At 42.3% G+C, this 8,485-nt stretch overlaps 1 pseudogene; it reads right to left on the reverse strand.

Moving 5' to 3' along the window:
* Positions 1–951: 951 nt before the first annotated feature.
* LOC125301704 lies at positions 952–3,966 on the reverse strand (annotated as a pseudogene).
* Between the last annotated feature and the right edge of the window lie 4,519 nt (positions 3,967–8,485).

Genomic DNA, 8,485 nt, shown 5'->3' on the forward strand with positions numbered 1-8,485 from the left:
CTTGTGTTCCTCTTCCCCTCAGCTCCCTCCATTGTCATGGCAGCTGCTCCTCCCCTCACTGCGCAGTGTCTGGTTTTGCTGCCTCCATGCAGCGCTGCCTTGAAGTCGATGGTGGGGCCCCAAAAGGCCATATACACCTGCACCTTGCAGCTCTGAGATGAATCCCTTACCTAGACTTTTCATTTATTGGTAGTGTCTGACTTCAAATAACTATTTTTTATTATTTGTGTGACATATTCAGAAGAAAGGCATGGTTGTAAAAAAAAAACCACTTGATTTTCTTGTTATCTTTCAGGAAACATGGTTTGGTATCTTGAGATGACAAAAGTTTCTTTTGTTTTGTTGAGATAGCATCATCATTATTTTGTTTATCTCAAGAAAACAAAGCAAACTTTTGTTATCTCAAGATAACAAACCTTATTTTCTTGAGATAACAAGAAAATCAAGGGATATATCCAAATAACCTGTCATTGTGAAATGATTGTTAACATTCAGAATGTTGTATGTTTCTCACACAATATCTTTTCACAATTCAGCCAACTATTAGAGATTGGGTAATATAGACTGGCTAAAGAGACACACGATTATAGCATGATATAAGATGATATTTTTTTGTGATTGTTGTGTCTTTACTCCAACATAGTATATTAAAATAAAGGATTCAACTCGGAGGTAAAATGAACGTGCCTTTACTTAGCTTCATCTGTAGACAATGACACCGTATCAATGCACCAGCGGATAACCTATAGGTAAACTCAGTAGCTAGGGGAGTGGTTCCGCTGAAGTAAATAGATCCACTTTATATACTACACTCCTTCCCTTTTAGATTAATGCTACATAACTAAGTAACATACAACATTGCCAATGCATTAAACACAATTTGTTATTCAGTTGACAAATATTGAAACCTTTTTTTTTTTTTTTTTCAGTCCATAAGTCTCATAAGTGAACTCATAAATCCAATCTTTTCGGTAGTGCCCTGAGTCGTTCAGGGTTACGCCTGGGAACTTGCGGAGTGCTCACTGCAGGGGGCACTTCCTCTGTAACTGTGGGTGTCACTGTACTGTGATCAGAGTTGGTTCCAGGATCAGTTGGACGTCCTGGTTGCTCCGGTGACTTTGGTTGAGCATTCAACAGCTGATCCAAATGACGTCTCCAGGTCTGCTCGCCAGTGTCCACCTCGTACATCAGAGGGCCGCTCCTAGTGACAATCTTTCCAGGCGTCCACTTGTCCCCTCGGTAGTCACGTGCCAGTACCTGCTGTCCCACATCGAAGCTCCTTGGCGGTTCACTTGAAAAGCCACTGAACTGTTTGTTCTGCACTTCTCTCCTCAGGTTTGGTTTCAAAAGCGAGATCTCAGCTGTCTGTTCATAAACAGCATTGCAGGTGTCTGATTAGTTGTTGCATGGACAGAATTGCGGTACACCAGGAGGAAAATGTCAATTTTGTGTTGAAGTGAGATGTCTTCTTTTGTCATTGCTTTTATGAACTTTTTGAATGTTTGTACGAACCGTTCTGCTAACCCATTTGTGGCTGGATGGTGAGGTGCTGACTTGAAATGCTTGATACCATTCTTTTTCATGAAATCTTGAAACTCTTCAGAAGTATACTGTGGGCCATTGTCACTCACAATTTGCTCAGGCAGGCCATTCCTGGCGAAGATGGTTCTCAGAACAGAAATAGTCTTTTCTGATGTTGTTGATTTCATTGGGACTACTTCTGGCCATTTTGAGTGAGCGTCCACAGCTATGAGAAACATAGAGTTCATGAAAGGGCCAGCAAAATCAATGTGCACTCTCTGCCAGGGTGCAGACGGCCATTCCCACGGATGTAGGGGAGCCTGTGACGGTGCGTTTTGAATGCTCTGGCATCCTGGGCAGGTTTTGGTGATGTCCTCGATTTGTTTATCTATCCCTGGCCACCATACGTAGCTACGGGCCAGACTTTTCATCTTCACCGTGCCTACGTGACCCTCATGTAGACTGTCCAACACTCTGGTGCGAAGCCTGGAGGGCACTACCACACGTGATCCACACATCAGGGTTCCCTGGCAGACTGACAGCTGATCACGTCTTGCTGAAAACTCAGGAAAACATGGATTCCCATGGGCAGGCCAACCTTGTACTGTGATGTCATACACCTTGGAAAGTGTTGGGTCATTCTGCGTTTCTTTTCGTATCATGGCATTTGTAACTGGCAACTGGTCTACCAGTGTTGTGTGGAACATTTCAGCCGGGTCACTCTTTGATGGAATTTCTTCCACAGATGTTGACAGTGGGAGGCGTGACAAACCATCAGCATTACAGTGTTGTTTAGTACCCTTGAACTCGATGTCATCTGAGTGTGCTCCTAAGAACAGGGCCCATCGCTGCAGTCGCGCGGCTGACATCACTGGGACTCCTTTTCGTGGATTGAACATTGATACTAGGGGCTGATGATCAGTTACTAAGGTAAACCTTCGGCCATAGAGGTAATGGTGGAACTTTTTTATACCCCATACTAGGCTAAGGGCCTCCCTGTCTATCTGTGCATAATTGCGTTCGGCACTTGAAAGGGACCTTGAAGCGAATGCAATTGGGCGTTCCAGTCCATTATCCATTGTGTGCGATAGGACTGCACCGATGCCGTACGGGGACACGTCACATGCTAGACGGATGGGTCTGGATGGATCATAGTGGGTAAGTAGCTCGTCAGATGTTATTAGTCTTTTTGTTTCTGTGAATGCCTTTTCACATTTTTCTGACCAATGCCATTCCACTCCTGTCTGTAGTAGTGCATTTAGTGGATATAGCACTGAGGCAAGGTTTGGTAGAAACTTGTGGTAATAGTTGACGAGACCCAGATACGATCTGAGTTGTGACACATTTTCAGGTTTAGGTGCTTTCAGCACTGCCTCAATTTTCTCTTGTGACTTATGCAAGCCGTGCTTGTCAATGACATGCCCGCAGTATGAGATTTCACTTTTGAAAAACTCACATTTCTCACTCTTTGCCCGTAGGCCATACTCATTCAGCCTGGTGAGGTTTGCTCAGGTTTTGGAAGTGATCATCATCATCTTTTCCTGTTATGATAATATCGTCCAGGTAGCATTGTGTTCCAGGGATGTCCTGGAGCACCTGATCCATGGGTCTTTGCCAAATGGCTGGGGCGGACGCAACACCAAACACAAGTCGGTTGTATTGGTAAAGTCCCTTATGCGTGTTGATGGTTAGGAACTTTTTGCTTGACTCCTCCACTTCCATCTGGAGATAGGCCTGTGACAAGTCGATCTTTGAAAACTTCTCCCCACCAGCCAATGCTGAGAAGATGTCTTCGATTCGTGGAAGGGGGTACTGCACCGTGCGCAGCACCGGGTTGATGCTCACTTTGAAGTCCCCACATATACGCACTTCACTTTTTCCTTTCTTCATCACGGGAACAATGGGCGTAGCCCAGTCACTCCAGTCAACTTTTGAGAGAATGCCGGATGCCTCCAAGTTCTGCAGTTCGGCGTCTATCTTGGGACGTAGTGCATACGGCACCGGGCGCGCCTTGTGGAATCTTGGGTTGGCATCTTTGTCAAGTTCAATTTTTGCTTTCAGGTGTTTAAGTTTACCAATGCCTTTCTCAAACACGTGTGCATTAGCCTCCAACAACTGTGGCAGTCTCTGGTCAAGCCTGCGGGTGGAGCTCTTGAGGCCTGTTGAGATATTCAAGGCTTTTATTGCATGCCAGTCAAGCTGAATTCTCCTCAGCCATTCACGCCCCAGTAGTGCTGGGCCTGTGGTTTTCAGGACATAGAGCTCTAACTTGTGTGTTTGGTCACCATAGACCACATCCACGTTAAGCTTCCCTTTTGGTGACACTTTTTCACCTGTATACGTTTTTAACATCAATGATGTCTTTTTCAGTGATAAGTGGGAGAACAGCCTGTCATAGTCGGTCTCAGAGATCACTGATAAAGCTGAACCTGTGTCCAGTTCCATTTTGAGTTTCACTCCAGACACTGTTGTTGTGACCCATATTATTTTTCTGTCTTCTTCAGTTATGCTATGCAGCTCTAAGCATGACAGGTCATCTTCCTCACTGCTGTTTGTGTTGTCTGAATGTTCTGTTACTTTGTGCATTTCATTTGCTTTGGCCTTTGATTTGGGTTTAAAACCTTTGTTCTTTCCAGATTTTTCCTTTTGGGCATCGGTTTGGTCTGATTTGCATGCTCTTTCTATGTGGCCTTGTTTGTGGCATATCCTACATGTCTTTTCTTTGAACCAGCAGTCGTTTGCACTGTGAGAGGATTTACCACACCTGTAGCATTTTTGCTTTTTGCCATTCAAGGACATTTGATGCACTTCGTTTTCTAAGCTTTTCTTCTGTAGCTCTGATGCACCCTTAGCTGCTGTTTCCATTGAGATAGCTAGTTCGAGTGCTTTCTTCAAATCTAGCTCTTTTTCGGACAGTAGCCTTTTCTGTGTGCTTGTACAGTGAATGCCACATACTAAACGATCTCTCAAGGCATCGCCAAGTCCTTCTTTAAAGTCACAATGCTGCGAGAGTCTGCGCAGTTCGGCCATATACTCGGATATGCTTTCATCCTTTGTTAGATTCCTCTTATGGAATCGGAATCTTTCCACTATCACTAGTGGTGCTAGCCTAGAAATCTAGACGCACCCTAGCGGCGGCAAATTAATTTGCTCAGCCTGTACGTCTAGTATCAAACCATAGAGATTTCTATTGGCTAACACCGTGGATGTTATTCTTAAAGAGTCTGAAGGCGGGCTTAACAGGATAACGACAGTCCTGCGACGGTGAAAACAAGGAAGGTGGCTATGGCGAACGAAGAGCGGTTGTTTGAATCGGCGTTGGTGTCAACTTTGGAGAAGCTGGACTTGTGCTTTTCTTTGAAAGTTGAGCAACACAATGCACTTAAGTCATTCCTTTCGAAGAAGGATGTATTTGCCGTTTTGCCGACCGGATACGGATATGGTCGTAGCGCTGGCCTATTGCATGCCTAGGCAGTTTGAAAGACAATTCTCTGCCCGCCCCTTGGATTAAGCGAGGTGAATGGTTCGATGCCAGACTATACATTTCAATGATATAGGATGGCCCGCCAGGCTATAGTGGTGCGGGATTTAAGTGCTTCTGTAACGTGTCAACAATGTCTTTATATGACTTGCTCGACGGTTAAGTAGGGCTCAGGAGATTACGCAGTAGACTGTAAGTTTTAGCTCCCATTAGACTGAGGAGGACGGAACTTTTTTTTGCATCCTCGATATCATTAGCGGCGCAGTATAACTCCACTCGCTCTATGTATGATTCCCAGTCTTCACTTGAACTATCAAACTCCTCTACTTTTCCAACGTAAGCCATTTCGGACATAAAATCCAGATCTTATCCGTTTATCTTTTCACTGTGTGCTATGCACTGTTACTCACGGATCCTTAGCTAGGTTTCGTTTCCTCTCTTGCTTTCGTTTCATCTCCTGCGTTTCGTCCTTTCTCCTTCCCTCCGGTTTAACTTTTTATTTCGTGCAGTTGTTTAGGGTCCGGTTTACTCGTCGCCAATTGTTGTGTCTTTACTCCAACATAGTATATTAAAATAAAGGATTCAACTCGGAGGTAAAATGAACGTGCCTTTACTTAGCTTCATCTGTAGACTTACTATGCACAGAGAATCACAGGCTCAGTCCCTGCCTCAGTCATTGCAAGCGCCTCTGATTTATTAATCACCACTATGTGGATACTGTTTTTAGAATTGATTTAGATTAAGTGTTAGTATAATTTGTAATTTTGTAATTTGTATTTTAGTATATTTTTATATATTGTATTAAGTGTTAGTATAATTTGTATTTTAGTATATTTAGCATATTCTTTATCTTCTACTGTCCTTACTGCTTAGTTGTGTTTTTATATTATATACTTTAATTACTCTTTCTGCTGTTAAAGAATGTGTTTGTGTTGTATGTATGCTGCTGAGACCTTGAATTTCCCCTGGGGATCAATAAAGTATCTATCTATCTATCTATCTATCTATCTATCTATAGACAATGACACCGTATCAATGCACCAGCGGATAACCTATAGGTAAACTCAGTAGCTAGGGGAGTGGTTCCGCTGAAGTAAATAGATCCACTTTATATACTACAGTGATAGTCTAAATGATGGTATGAAAATAGCACCACTCACCATTATGTTCTTGGCCATGAGTCACACACATGAAAGCCATGCAAACACAACAGTTAAATCTTACTCTTAGTCCTAACCATCATCAGCAATGAACTCTTCTTCCTCGCTTACAGTTGGGGCATACAGTACTTTATGTCAACATGTCATCTACTATATAATTGCCATATTATTGTGATATGACAAATTCATGGGCAGGAGTTCTAACAGTCTATCATGGACGATATGACATGGCACATACCACCTACGTATACCTTTCAATTGAGTTAGGACACAGTTGACATAATGTACTTTTAGTTTAAACCTTAACACCATTCAACTGAGTACTTTATGAGCAGCGTTACAGTCAGTGCACACTGACTGCGCCCTGTGGGGAACAAGAAAGAAGTGCTATAGTCTCTGATTCACCACCTCCTCTCAAAAACACATAATCTGAAGGAAGTTCTCCACTCAGATTCTGAGGATGAAATGGGTTTCAAAGCATATTTCACACATTATTTAATTTCTTTCCATTTCTGTAACAGTTTCCTGTACATGTATTTTATAGTTTGTTGTTTAAAGTATTCCCTCCTTGGGTGCTAACTTAAGGTAGACCATCACTAATATGATATTAGTGAGTATTAGTTGCATTTGGATGCAAAAAAAACCTTAATAATATGAAATATATGATATACGGTTGTATCTCAACATTAGATTTGAAAATGTTTCCTGGTAACATACATATATGTGGTGAATAAGGGTTGAAAGAGATAGTATGAAACCACACATGCAGCTCTTCTCTTGCGACTTATTAATGCCAAGGCAGGCTACAGGACACCAGGAAACGATCAATAAAATGCCTGTATTGGTATTTAGAGTGAATCGCTGTTGGCCATTAAACCAACATTTCAATGTGTAACCATTGTACAAAATACAATAATTACTAAACCATTCTATACAAAAGGCCTCAACACTATTATGGTTATGGATTTGGCAGATGCCTTTGTCCAAAGCGAATTGCTATTCGAATTGCTAATTGCTAATCACTATTGCTAATGATAGTAAATGCATCATTGGTCATTGTAGTAAATGCATCATCCACTTGTTCCTATGCGACAAACTAATCAAAATAAGAGAGGTGGACTTTAGCAGGACAGGTCACATATGTTGATAGGCCTACTTTCAAATTATGTTACCCCACTATAACTCTGCAGAAATGGACTGATATTGTACATTGTCATTGACATCAGCAAACACTTTATTTACATTATTGACAAACTCCTTGTCATTGTCTGTTAATATATTTTTTGGCACCTCAAACTGATATACAAACTTAAGGAGGCAGTTAGTGACCTCCACAGCATTTTTTTCTGCAGTTACAGTGACATAATTTGACAGTAGCCTATCAAAATATGTGACCTGTCCTGCTGAAGTCCATCTGTTCACAGGAGTGGTGAGGGGTAGGCTTTAGCTCTACTCTAGAATAATACACCCACACCCAGTCAATGTTCCATGTTTAAAAAATGTACAAAGTTTATTAGAAGAATTATACACATAACACAATTGCCTCATCAGTGTGTCAGTACAGCTCAGAACAGCTCATAGACTCCAATGAAACAGCGCCCTCTAGAGTCACAAAATTCGACAGGTCACAGAATTTGGTGCAACACCGGATCTGTGTTTGTATATTTAATACGTTTCATACACGTGTTTCAACACTGCATTTCGGTCGTTGCTTTTACCTTACCATTACTTTACGCATGCCAGTTATGTTAACACTCAATAACAGTTTATGTGATCTGTTAATCAATTAAATTCCCAACAATTTCACAACAGCTAGTTCTGGAGTAGGCCATTCAACTAGCCCGCTTGCTTATGACGAGACTCAGGCTGCGCAGTTGGCACCCGCTTCCTTATTTGGGTTTTGGGTTGCCAGGTTTTAGCCTATTACAAAATGGTTGAAATTGATCGTGTATGTGTAGGGTGTATTTCATACACAATCTGGCAACCTGAATGGATCAATGATTTTAAAATTAAGTTTGATGGCCATGCAAATTACGGGAGTTTTCCGGGAGAAATAACAAAACGGGAGGGTGCTGGGAGATGACCTTGAAATACGGGAGAAACTCGGGAAAAACGGGAGTGTTGACAGGTATGCTGGGACGTGAGCAACCTGTCTGAAATTTGTAACTCTTCTGGTAGCTGCGCCGAGAGAAATCAGAATCAAGTGTAACGGAAGCCAGCTAGCTTAGCTATGGGTGTGGAGCATTGGCACCAGTCGTGGCCTACTGGTTAAGGCTTTGGGCTTGGAACCGAAGGGTGGCCAGTTCGATCCCCGACCAGTGGA

This window comes from Alosa alosa, chromosome 10, assembly GCF_017589495.1.
Source record: "Alosa alosa isolate M-15738 ecotype Scorff River chromosome 10, AALO_Geno_1.1, whole genome shotgun sequence".
In the NCBI taxonomy this organism is placed as follows: Eukaryota; Metazoa; Chordata; class Actinopteri; order Clupeiformes; family Clupeidae; genus Alosa; species Alosa alosa.